Source organism: Haliotis asinina, chromosome 7 (genome assembly GCF_037392515.1).
Source record: "Haliotis asinina isolate JCU_RB_2024 chromosome 7, JCU_Hal_asi_v2, whole genome shotgun sequence".
NCBI classification, from domain to species: Eukaryota; Metazoa; Mollusca; class Gastropoda; order Lepetellida; family Haliotidae; genus Haliotis; species Haliotis asinina.
Genome location: NC_090286.1, coordinates 61,539,469 through 61,553,051, shown reverse-complemented (window position 1 = coordinate 61,553,051; position 13,583 = coordinate 61,539,469). Strand labels below are relative to the sequence as shown.

General features: G+C 42.8%; 2 protein-coding genes across 3 annotated transcripts in view; both read left to right on the top strand.

The window, feature by feature from the left end:
- Positions 1-13,583, top strand: part of LOC137291711 (replication termination factor 2-like) — a 559,227-nt gene that overhangs the window by 72,503 nt on the left and 473,141 nt on the right. The window lies entirely within an intron of this gene.
- LOC137291707 (serine/threonine-protein kinase PLK1-like) overlaps positions 12,865-13,583 on the top strand; it is a 49,170-nt gene continuing 48,451 nt past the window's right edge. The window contains exon 1 of one of the 2 annotated variants that reach the window (XM_067823159.1): positions 12,865-13,152. The gene's annotated coding sequence lies outside the window, so the exon portion shown is untranslated. The remainder of the gene's footprint in view (positions 13,153-13,583) is intronic. The other variant, XM_067823160.1, reaches the window with a different exon arrangement.

Sequence of the window (13,583 nt, the reverse complement as noted above, 5' to 3'; positions counted from 1 at the left end):
GTGTGATGTGAGGTGGGGACTTGGGTAAGTGCATCATAGGGTGGGGCTCGTTAGGGTGAACACAGTGTGGTGTGAGGTGGGGACTTGGGTAAGTACACCATAGGGTGGGGCTCGTTAGGGTAAACACAGTGTGGTGTGAGGTGGGGACTTGGGTAAGTGCATCATAGGGTGGGGCTCGTTACGGTAAAGAGAGTGTGATGTGAGGTGGGGACTTGGGTAAGTACAACATAGGGTTGGTCTCGTTAGGGTAAACACAGTGTGATGTGAGGTGGGGACTTGGGTAAGTGCATCATAGGGTGGGGCTCGATAGGGTAAACACAGTGTGGTGTGAGGTGGGGACTTGGGTAAGTGCATTATAGGGTGGGGCTCGTTAGGGTGAACACAGTGTGGTGTGAGGTGGGGACTTGGGTAAGTGCAACATAGGTTGGGGCTCGTTAGGGTAAACACAGTGTGGTGTGAGGTTTGGACTTGGGTAAGTGCATCATAGGGTGGGGCTCGTTAGGGTAAGCACAGTGTGGTGTGAGGTGGGGACTTGGGTAAGTGCATTATAGGGTGGGGTTCGTTAGGGTAAACACAGTGTGGTGTGAGGTGGGGACTTGGGTAAGTGCATCATAGGGTGGGGCTCGTTACGGTAAAGAGAGTGTGATGTGAGGTGGGGACTTGGGTAAGTACAACATAGGGTGGGGTTCGTTAGGGTAAACACAGTGTGGTGTGAGGTGGGGACTTGGGTAAGTGCATCATAGGGTGGGGCTCGTTAGGGTAAACACAGTGTGGTGTGAGGTGGGGACTTGGGTAAGTACAAAAAGGGTGGGGCTCGATAGGGTAAACACAGTGAGGTGTGAGGTGGGGACTTGGGTAAGTGCAACATAGGGTGGGGCTCGTTAGGGTAAACACAGTGTGGTGTGAGGTGGGGACTTGGGTAAGTGCATCATAGGGTGGGGCTCGTTACGGTAAAGAGAGTGTGATGTGAGGTGGGGACTTGGGTAAGTACAACATAGGGTGGGGTTCGTTCGGGTAAACACAGTGTGGTGTGAGGTGGGGACTTGGGTAAGTGCATTATAGGGTGGGGCTCGTTAGGGTAAACACAGTGTGGTGTGAGGTGGGGACTTGGGTAAGTACAAAAAGGGTGGGGCTCGTTAGGGTAAACACAGTGTGGTGTGAGGTGGGGACTTGGGTAAGTGCATGATAGGATGGGTCTCGATAGGGTAAACACAGTGTGGTGTGAGGTTGGGACTTGGGTAAGTACAAAAAGGGTTGGTCTCGTTAGGGTAAACACAGTGTGGTGTGAGGTGGGGAATTGGGTAAGTACAAAAAGGGTGGAGCTCGATAGGGTAAACACAGTGTGGTGTGAGGTGGGGACTTGGGTAAGTACAAAAAGGGTGGGGCTCGATAGGGTAAACACAGTGTGGTGTGAGGTGGGGACTTGGGTAAGTACAAAAAGGGTGGGGCTCGTTAGGGTAAACACAGTGTGATGTGAGGTGGGGACTTGGGTAAGTACAAAAAGGGTGGGGCTCGATAGGGTAAACACGGTGTGGTGTGAGGTGGTGACTTGGGTAAGTGCAAAAAGGGTGGGACTCGATAGGGTAAACACGGTGTGGTGTGAGGTGGGGACTTGGGTAAGTGCATCATAGGGTGGGGCTCGTTACGGTAAACACAGTGTGGTGTGAGTTGGGGACTTGGGTAAGTACAAAAAGGGTGGGGTTCGTTAGGGTAAACACAGTGTGGTGTGAGTTGGGGACTTGGGTAAGTACAAAAAGGGTGGGGCTCGATAGGGTAAACACAGTGTGGTGTGAGTTGGGGACTTGGGTAAGTACAAAAAGGGTGGGGCTCGATAGGGTAAACACAGTGTGGTGTGAGGTGGGGACTTGGGTAAGTACAAAAAGGGTGGGTTGTGTAAGTGCATCATGCGGTTGGGGTTCGATAGGGTTTGCACGGCGTGGTGTGAGGTTGGGGCTTGATCTGGGTGAAAACTGGTGTTGACGTATTTAACTTTAACTATTCGCTCACACGATTTTTTTTCGTTAATTTGTTAATTTCATCGGGAACATTTTTACCTGACCGCCATGATGAACTGACTTGTAGCACGTGTCGCCAATCCTATCGTACACCCGCGCATCGAGATGGAGACATGACACATTTGGGAACATACCATAGCGTACGTATACAAGCTTTAAGGTGAGGGTATTTCTGTGTGTTTCCCTGTGGGTGGGGCCGCCTTATGCTGGGTATGTGTCACACTTGGGGAGTGGAGGGGATGTGGAAGGCGGTAGTTGTCTGTAGATGTGATAGTCAGACTTTACCGACTCCTGCGAAGTAACACTTTTTATTGGAACTGCTCTCGATCTATCCCAGTGATACTGTGGTTTTCAGAGAAAGGTAGTGAAGATCAGTAGGAAATGACATGAAAAATACAACATATGTCTAGTTTTGACAAGTGGGTTTTTATCACACCTCGTGATGTGCCAAAATAATCTTTGTGTATGGAGGCTGTGAGGTGAAGAGAGGTCATAACAGCGTTATCTAAGAACAAAATACAAATACCTTCTATAAAACAAAATGAAACGTTACAGTAAGAAACTGTTAGATGTAGATGTCATCCCAGATACACGTGACATATTTGGAACCTGCTATGTCAGAGTGGGCGTCCGAGAATATGATCAACCCCATTCCAATCTGGGTAACCATACAACCAGATCTCTGAAGCTAATGAAGCCTGACTAGTTTCAACAATTACTGCACGCTGGGAGCGACCTGCTATTGACATTTTACACCCTATTTGCTAAATCAAACTAGCCAGCATATACACCCTTAATCCGTCTGTACCTATGAAGAGGCAGGGAAGAGAACGTGTACATAATTATCGTCAACCAGGTGTGCGGGTTCCAGCAGCGTTCACGGATGATTCGTCATCGACAGACTCCCCCTGTGTTCCTTGAATAGATATACACCTCGCATTGATTGTCTGTGTGCACTTAATTTCACCTGCAACACCTGTAATTGCAGGTGAGCAGGTTTTGCACCAGTATCGTTCGCGTTTGGATATGTGGCGTTATGCCTACTTGCAGTCCTCGTACATCTTTTTAAAAATGTTTAAAGGACAAAAGCGACTACGTGAACAATGGAATTAACACAGGTGAAATAAAACGCTGTAGGTGGTCCCACATTTCAGAGGCTGTATATCACCTAAAGGTTGTCAATTGTCACTTTGGTAAGAAAAAAGCAGGGCTCTGTTATTGAATAAACAGTTTTGCCGAGATGTGCAATATGTTTTGGTATAGAACAAAGAAGAGTAAAGATGTCAGCCGTGTCAAACGCCTTCACTGGACATGTTAACGTTGTATGTAAATATTGGTGCTTTGTGGGACAGTGCTGTGCAGGCGTTAAGTACATGACAATGCTTTGGGTTAATCTGCTTAGTCTGACTCGGGCAAACAATTAAAAGATAGGAAAATGTCGGTCGTTTTTAATTATTCTAAAAAGTGTTACCTAACAAATTCATCTGTCATTGGGTGAAGGTAAACAAGGGCAGGTATTGGCGCTTAAATGTAGTCACAACATAAATGTTATTTGCTCTCAGCCAAGCCAATACATAACACGCTGGATATGGTGTAGGAAGTTTCTATAACACAAACTCACTCAAACCCAGTAGGAAATCCTGTTCCAAGACTAAATAATGCATGATTAACTGAGAACTTATTTGACGGGGCATATTCAGACATGTTCGTGTATAAAAGACCAAATAACTTTTCTCGGTGTACACTAATTCGATAAACTACTTATATTATTGTGTACAGAAGGTAAGAGGCTTTACAGCAATCAAGTCCCCTCTCACAATTTGCAGCCTTCCATTACGTTGACAGTGTAATTAATTATAGGCGATTTGACAGTGCCTTATCAATGATATAACACGGAGTCGGTAACATTACGCTGCAAGCTGCATAATGGCCCACACTGGTTGCACAACTGTCTTATCTGTAACAGTGCATTGCCCCTGGGGTAGGGCGGTGATGTAGGGGGACAGGGTAGTGATGGAGTGCGTGTCTATGTGTGCATGTGAGCCTACGTGTGCAAGTACATGTTTGGGGTAGCGCAGTGTGTGAGTGCAAACTAAGGAATTCCTTCAATGAAATAGGAAACAAAATAATTTTGAGTATTTTTATGTCTTTTTTTGTGTGGGGTTCAAAGGGCCAAACACGTGGACTTTCTGTAGTAGCAGAGTTAGACAACCACATATACTTTCAGTTGTGGGGAAAGCAGTATCAACCCTGTCTGTCGCTCTCAACCAGTTTCATCTATGTAATCACTTTACAGATAAAAACCTTTACTATATTACACATACAAAATTGTTTTTATATCATATACACTGGTATGTATAAAGGCCTTATATCCCACACACTTGGACATTGACCACTATAGTGGCGTCTTTACGCGCTATATTACACCATATTGCTAGGGCAGTCATTACAACGCTGCTCTTTCAACTAAGTTGTTGATATTCATTTCGAATTCACTCTGTCTTTGCAAATATAACAAGGCAGATGGAGCTGAGCACCCTGGCGTAACGTAACTTGTTGTAGATGTCCACTGTCGACTAGACCGTACCTATATAATGCCAAACAATCTCACTGTTTAAAACCCTAGTCCAACTATCCAAACTAATTCTGAAACAAACCATGTACATTTTGATGTACATATTTACTGTGATATGTGTTACTATGTACATGTTGCATTGTCTCATGGTCCGTGTGGTCTAACATTGTATACTTTCGTGGAATATTCTACAGTCATGTGTATGTTTACATAACATGTATTTCCGCACTGAACACCAACTGTCGTCTTCGCTAATGGCGTCACGACGTTCTTTTTTACGCTTTCAATGAAAGGTCACAAGTCTTGACACACTGGCTATAAATAGAGGCAACGTGAAATCCAAATGCTTGTAGTAAAAAATCGATATGAACACTGTTTAAAGATAGAGCTGACGTGACCGGAGGAATTACGTAATTTCACGCGAAAAATCATGTGACAACACCAAACATCTAGAGAGCCCCTGCTGAAAATCACCCCAGGAATAACTTCTGGAGTTTAAACAGCTTTGAGTTGTACATACTCAAGTTAGAATATACTCTGAGAATTCCAACTGCTATTTTTGTGTGTGTAATAACCGAAACCCAAATATAGATCAACAACGTATTTATATATTGTTTGACAGAAATAGTAGCATCTGCAGTGAACGCCGCACAGACATCATAAATGAAGTGACCAAAACCGTCTTCATTGTGAATGTAGGAAAAGGAGAAAAATCAAACCAAAAAAAGGCATAAATGAGGGAAATAGGCGTATGTAGCATATTTTTATGAAGTTGTGAGTATAATTGGCAAAATGAACTCACTAAAATTATTTCTAACGAGTGTAAGAGGTGTTATTGCCATCAGTATCCAGCTTGGATTGTGGTCTTACATGTCAGGTATTATACTAGGGAACCTGTTTCTTGTATCAGCATGTACCAGTTAATCAAGACATTATACGACTTTTAAGTCATTGGTGGATAGCCGAGTAGTTAATGACTTTTCTTGAATTCCTGAATTCTTCTTTGGGGGTGTAAAGAATAGTAAAGAAATGCATTCAGTGTCACTGTGCAAATGGAGGTCACAGAGAAACAAGGGTGGCAAGAACGTATGCTGGAATGGATACATGCATACCAAAACATCAGACTCAAAGACCGAGATCTGGTGGAAGTACTCCAAAGATCAAGTCTGCGTTGTTCTGTTCTTATTATGTAGTTTGAGATACACACTTAATAAAGCATGAAGAAAGTATTTCTTGTTTTTCCCCTTTTTCCTAGCAAAAATCTTTTTTTTTGAGATCTTAAATAGCACTTATGTTAAATCTTTCATTGCCCTTTTTCATCATGAAAACATGTTCCACATTTTAATGTCATCGCCACATGATATGGTCCCAGGAATGACGAAGTAGTTCAGATGACAATGTGAGCCATTTTATCGTCAACTTCATCGTTTCAGGCACTGTCGTACCATCAAATAGTGCCGCCGTTGTTCCGCCTGTTGACACTATGTAGTGACTGGTGAGAGTCGGTACCTAGTAATTACCTATCATGCTGGCTGCATTACTATTTACACATGGCCTCCTTGCCCTATTAACCAACTTCCTCTCGTACAATGCATTTAACGAACTACTTCTAGGGCCATTCCTCTTAATGAAATACCTGAGTGAAATTTAACACCACCAATTCCAATTGTATTCTTACAGATCTAATAGGACATGACCTAGTTATTGCAACCAACAATCGTTTTACAAACAGATTAACCTGACATATCTGAATGCGTTCCCCGGGGCTGTTAAGTATTTAAATGTATTACCCACTGAAAGGACGGTGCCGATAGCTGGTTTATTTCACGCCTGGGTGACTCCTGAGTGATTAACACCCTGCATCTTGTTAATGAGACCATTACGCTCAGGTGAGCAGCGCCACAAGCGACAAATATTTTGACCCGAAGATAAGATTCTGAATCTTGAACTCTAACTGCAATCTGTACGCTGAGGGAAGTGTCGACAAGCACCTCTAGAGGGAAACATCAAGGAGAGGATTACACAACACCTGCATAAACAAGACGTTTCATACCTGTAATTATAACAATGTTTAGATAAGGATATATTTGGACAAATAAAAAGCATTACCACTTCAGAATTGACACAAGATATGTTCTGATGACGTCACTGATCAACACACATACTATGCAATGACCTATATACGATAGCACATCATTTCCATGTTATCCTTTCCATTATTTCAAAAATAACCAGGATACTTTTTCGGCTTAAGTAAACCCTTCAAAATAAATATTTTAGAGGAAAAGATCAAACAGGAGTGTCCTATTTCATCATATTTACAAAAAGACATCCATCAAACAATGTTCTTCATCCTCCTGGTGAGTCATTCCTCCAAAGGTGTAAGTGGTTTGGTCCTCTGATCTAGTTCAGTGTTTGGTCTGTGGTCTCACAGTCTTTGCCAAGAGAAGCTAAAAAGGAACCTTTTAGTACGATTGAAGTTAATTTTTTTGCACGTATTTTTGGTTGTGTTTTGTTTTGTTTTGTTTAAGATATCAGTTCATTAGTGAATGCGTGAGTGAGGTTAGTTTTACGCCTCACTCAGCAATATTCCAGTTATATGGTGGCGTCTGTAAATAATCGAGTCTGGACCAGACAATCCAGTGACCAACAACACGAGCATCGATCTGCGCAATTGACAGCCGATGACATGCGTCAACCAAGTCAGCGAGCCTGACCACCCGATCCCATTAGTCGCCTCTGACGGCAAGCATAGTCACCTTTTATGGCAAGCATGGGTTGCTGAAGGCCATTTTTACCCCGGGACTTTCACGGGTCAGTTCATTAGTAATTCACACATTCTGACTAAGTAAAGTATAAGACGCTTCTGAAGACGTTGTCGACTCCGACCAAGGCATCATCTGCGGCATAATTTGGGACACCATGAGCTACATTCAATAGATTGTTTAATCAAAAGACAGATGGGCGAATAACGTCATGAATCTGACCCCCAGCCGCTGCTGTCTGTTACAGGGTCGTGCTGGACCCACACCTCATTACTGGAACTATGAATGCAATGCTATAACAGTCCATGAAGCCTCTCTGACAGCCCGTGTCCCAGGTGGTGTATTAGTATCAGCCTGCACACACTACAAATAACTGTACCAGACAATGGCCGGTTACTGGGCAGAGGTGGTTGGAACCTGACCCCAACACAGGCATATCATGGCTGCGGTTGACCTCTTGGCCTGCCATGTAGGGAGTATTAAACGAATGAGGCGGTTTTATTTTCTCATCAGTTGGTGAAATCAATCTAGATTCCTACCAACTAAGGCTCATCTGACATGCTTTATCTTGATAAGTTGTCTTGAGGACAGTCGCATCATCCGTCACAGACCATAATGCTCTTTCCGAGGATCAGTCACATGGTCAAGTGGGGTCTTACGTCACACCCGGAGATGAGATCGTGATCGAGGTGAATAAACCAGCCAAACGGAACGTCCGTATTTGCTGTCAGCTTTCTCAGAAGAATATGACGAACAATTCAGTCATAAACAGTAGGAAGTAATAAGTTTATGATTCAGCCGATTACACTTTGTTTAACAGCCACTTCAATTAATCCGTGCACGGTAAACTCTGATATGACAAATGCCAGTGTAATGGTAAAGAAGTGAAGCCAGTACTGTCTTCAAACAGAAATGCGAGGCGGGCGGATGTTCCGTGGGACACGACTTTTTCGATACAATTCTGTCAACCACTATTTCGCTTTGCGTACACTTTGCATAAACTGCACATACAAGGTACAATCCGATGACTTTGTTCTCAATATGTGACGATCCCACGATGTCACGTTTCCATATTACCAACATAAAATGTATTTATTAATTTAAATGTTCTGTTGCTGGATGAGGTATATGCATGGGTTGGGGTGCATAATGTGCAGTGGAGAGAAACCTTTACTGTATCTTCATTTCTGAACGGTCAAACCATTTTTGTTTGTTGCAGTGTATTTTTTCAATATAATATAGCCAAAATGCCACATGTTTCTTATGTGGACCTTACTCTGTGGATATCTATATCATCAAGTGACTGGGCGGCCTATTTCTTTCTTTTGGGGATCGTCATAACTTCTACCACAAACATAGCGGAAGGACAAGTGGAATTTATTACGAAGCATATAATGTTTACCTCGTTCAAGTAAAATAAAACGTGTTATTATTTAAACATGTAGCATTCTGTGTATGGTGTAATGTAACACTGACAAAGTTTAGCGAAGCCACAGTGTTGATGGCAACAGCAACAGTGATGGCCTGTACAGATAAGGTGCCGTATATTTAGTCCCGTGTACGACCTTCATGTTATCACACCTTGCTGGTAATACACTAGATACGCGACCTACATCGGTATATCGTGCACATACCTTGATATGTTTAACACAACTACCCCGTAAATATCCCGGTTAGAATTGGCTTAAGAAACCCATGGCAACTAGCGGGATCGACTAAGGAATGAGTGAGTTTAGTTGTACGCCGCACTCCACAGTATTTAAGCTATATGGAGGCGTTCTGTAAATAATCGAATCTTGACAATCCAGTGATCAACAGCATCAACACGGACCTAAGCAATTTTTATACGATGACACGTGTCAACCAGGTCAGTAAGTCTTACCACCCGATCCCGTTAGTCGCCCCAACGACAAGCACGGGATACTGAAGATCGATTCTAAAACAGGTCTTCGCGGGTAACTATAGGAATGAGTGTCATCGTACCCTAACGTACATGGATGCTCATGATATCTATCACTTGGTTGTCTGGTCCAGATATAAGTATATTTATAGACCGTCGTCATATGGCAACAAACAATTAAAACAACACGCAATATTGCCATACCCAACTGGTTCTCAAGCTGCAGAAAATCCCATATTATTTACCTCAACAAATCCCACCGCGCCTCCCACTCAAGTACCTGCCCTGTGTGGTGACTATGTGTATGATGTTTGAGGTACTACGACGAACGATCGCTGGCTCGGATCCCGTGTTGTCGTCGTCGTCGCCGTCGCCGTTTATCCACAATGGTGGATGTGGTGTTACACGTGTATACGACCCCGTAGTATCTCTAAGGATGCAGAGATGTGTACAAATCAAGTCCCAAACGCCCAATCCGTACGGTACTGTGGTCAGCTTGGATAATATACATGAACTCTGACGACCGTACTGGTCAACGCTCTGTCCACTATAGACCACGCTGGTGTTGAAGGGATCTAAACACCAGCATCCTGTTTCCAGGCCGACACCTTACCCACTTGGCCACTGGTCGCCTGTTTATGTGTTGATATGTGGATGAATGCTAGCACTTTCGACCCTTTGTTGTCCTGGTTCCAAGCCAGATTTCATCTGCGACAGAACACCAATATTGTAAAACAACATTCTTACCAACAGACATACCTGCCTCTAAGACCACGTTCTATTTGTAAATGATAATATAATGAAGGTATATTCAAGAAATACTTAAACTAAAGAAACATATTTGGGCTTTGTCCTTAAAATGTCCATTTATGCAGACTTGATCGTATCGCTCTATGGCTGGAATAATTCCGATGTGACGTAAACTTGAACTCAACTACATTCACTACCTCTCCGGTGTACACGTCACGGGTTATCTGCATTGCTGTGATTACATGATTCTTGAAATGCTAATTCTGAGGGCATATCTTCATTCTAGACAGTGGTGATCGCACCCATCTGCCGTGTACCAACAAACAGACGGGCAGACGATACAGAACAGACGACAGATTGACGGGTGTCTTAATGGCGGGAGATGAGACGCGTGTCTTTCTCCAGGTTTCACCGCGGCACTAATGGACATTCCGTATGTCCGCCCCTACTTGCCGTCTCGGACTGTGAATGGCGGTCAGTCCAACTCGTCTTGTCATTAACAGTTATCATGTACACCTATGTAAACGCTGATAGTTGAACGCTGATGTCAGTCAGTCAGTGTCCATATGTATTTCTCAAGTGAAATTCGCACGGATATTTGAGAGGACATGTTACGCCTTTCTTCAGCAATATTTCATTTCATCCATTTCTATAAACGATATTAAAAACAATTTGCAAATTTGGAATATGCTTCATTGGACTTGATCTCGCGCTCTGGGCAATAATATAACACCGCGTGGAGAATAGGAAGGTATCCCGCAGTTACGTCCCTTTGTCAGTCTGTTCCAAGTCCTCCTGGATTCACATCATCGGGTAACTGTATATATCAGCAACAAGAATGGACCTCTGTATACATTGACTTGGGTGACATTACTGATTGCCATGCCAGCAATGACACTGAGAGGAACTCCAAAGCAGAAAGGATGTATGTGTTTATAAACAATGGTTGATTTCATAAATATGAGACAATATCCACAACGCTGACATTAATTGTAGGAACGGCTTATTATTGGTGAGAAACAGTTAACAGTGAAACCAACCATTGTCACACAGGAACAATAACCTAATTCCTGTAAACACGGAAATCGCGGCCAGCAGACTAGTTTTACGCCGTTTTTGGCATTATTCCTGCAACATGAGACCTGAGACGCCAGAAATGGGAATCGAACCCATTTATCGAACCAGAATATCATGTTTTTCTTCCAAACAGATAATCATACAAGGTAACATGTAAGTTTTGGTATTTTCCTTTGGCTGACAATATTCGCATTTTGAAGACGTGTGATGTTTACCAAGCACCAAGCCTACTTTCCTCTACGGTGTCTGCAGTGGAGATGACTGACGATGAAGTTGAGGAAGCACCTGTCGTCGTGCCGGATGGTGACAGCGAGTCACGGGAAACACGTGTAGGACGTACATGAGGTCAGTACACTTGAAGCGGAAAGTCAGTAGTATTGTTCCCAGAAGTTTGATAACAAGTCTCCGTCTGTACATCAAGATTATCAGGAAATCAACATTTCACAGTCCAGTTTTGATTTGCCAAGAAGATTGTGATTTCACAAAGAGAATCATGTCAATCAATATATTATGTCATGTATGCTTGGATAGTGAATAGTTTCACTGTTGTTGGACTGATGAAGGAGTTTTGGGAAGGGGTGGCTACCTATTTTCGTAACATCATGTAATGTAACGTTTTGTCTTGAAGAATAAGCAAGCTGTCGTCAAGTCGTCGGTGTCACTCTATAATGTTTTTTCTTGAAGAACAAGCAAGCTGTCGTCAAGTCGTCGGTGTCACTCTATAATGTTTTGTCTTGAAGAACAAGCAAGTACCACTCAAGACCTGTCAGTCATAACAACAGACCGGGTGACTTCTTTACATGTTAGTTTCTCAGAGACGGAGCAAATAAAATAAAAACACTGGTTCTATCAGAGACCACATAGTCTATGATATGGTCTCTTTTTTCTATCAAAGTCACAAAATCGCCAGAGAAATGAATAGATTTGTCAGTTGCATTATTTTTCCTAGAGGAAAGTACTGTTTTTACGATATGTGACGTGTATGTGGAGTGATTGGGTTTGTTATGACGACCCCGACAGCTGGATTAGCGGATTATGTAACCAAGTTAACTGGCAGGTTGTCTGAATGGCGTCGGTCTCCCGTCACACCAACAAACACTAAACAAGATATGGGAAGTGAAATCTTATAAGCTCATTATATTCAAGAAAAGAACGAGTCTGAAAGCTCTTAATGTACAATATTCCGCTCCAGATTAAAAGTAAAATTGTACGCTATTACGTTTTCCTTCAAATTCATTTGGTGTGAATATCGTGTATTATTATTATTTTTTGTGTGTGTGTATGGACATACGACTCGAGAATATGAATTTCAATTTTAAAAAAATAGAAGTGCATGTTTTGCTAATATTAAAGTATTTCACAGATCGAGAACAATGGTGGAGTAGTTTGAAGTGTGGGTGTAATAAGATTGATGACCTGGTTATCCATAGCGTCTCGCTGTAGATCAACGACACGCTTGGCTGAAAAGCTGACATGCGAGTCGCCTAGTACCGAAAATATACGAAACATGCCGAAGACGTTCGGTAGCCTCCGTAATGATCCATATAAGGATATGCTACGGAAACTTCCTTATATGGAGTAACAACCCAACAGGTTTTTTTAAAACTGTCTAAACATTAACGCAAAATTGCTGTATAACTCACATACAATCTTAATGTACCAAGAACTTTTATTAGGCTTCATGAAGGGGTGTGTCTGACCCACATACTACTGCAACGTTAATTTAACCAAGAGAGTTAGACAAAGAACACCCCGATAGTAGGTCACGTTGTCAACTCTTGGGCTATTTTTAGAGCGTGAGAAGTGTGTTGAAGTGTGACGTAGCTGGCCCGGGCCGAGAGACGACGAATAGCACTCAGCTGACAGTCACATTCAAACTTCCAGCGAGAGGAGACCGACCTACCCGACCGCTTTCAGACACACTCATAGAAGGCCAGTGGGGAGTAGAAGTCACAGACTGGTCTCTCACAGGACATACCACTGACAAGCGTGGACACTTGTAGTCAATATATAGGAATATTACACGGGACACATACGCTTTCCTCTCATTCAGTGGATATATACATGTAGGTGAGTACTCGTTATAACGCTAGTGTGAGTTGTGGTGTAAAGTTATGTCGAGTACAGGGAGACCGTGTAGAAAATGTCAAATCGCGTTCCCTACACATGCTACGGACATCTACAGTCGCCTGGGACATGGGCCCATGATGGGGACTTGTCACTGCTCTGACTTGACTTTCTCGTTCAGAAGTTTTTATGTGGCACAAACAAACTCGTTGTATGTCATTTGTATACTGGAATGATGGCATTAAGACTAAGGACATATTTGACTTTGATAATGATTAAGTTAAGTTTGTTGTTAGAGCTACCATGTAACCTAAAATGTCTAAATTCTGTCAACAGTCCCAAGCAAGTAACTTTGTACGTATGTTTTTTGTAGCTAATAACTGTTAATCACATTCTAGCATGACATTCGATCCCGTGGCATTTTGTTTATTACT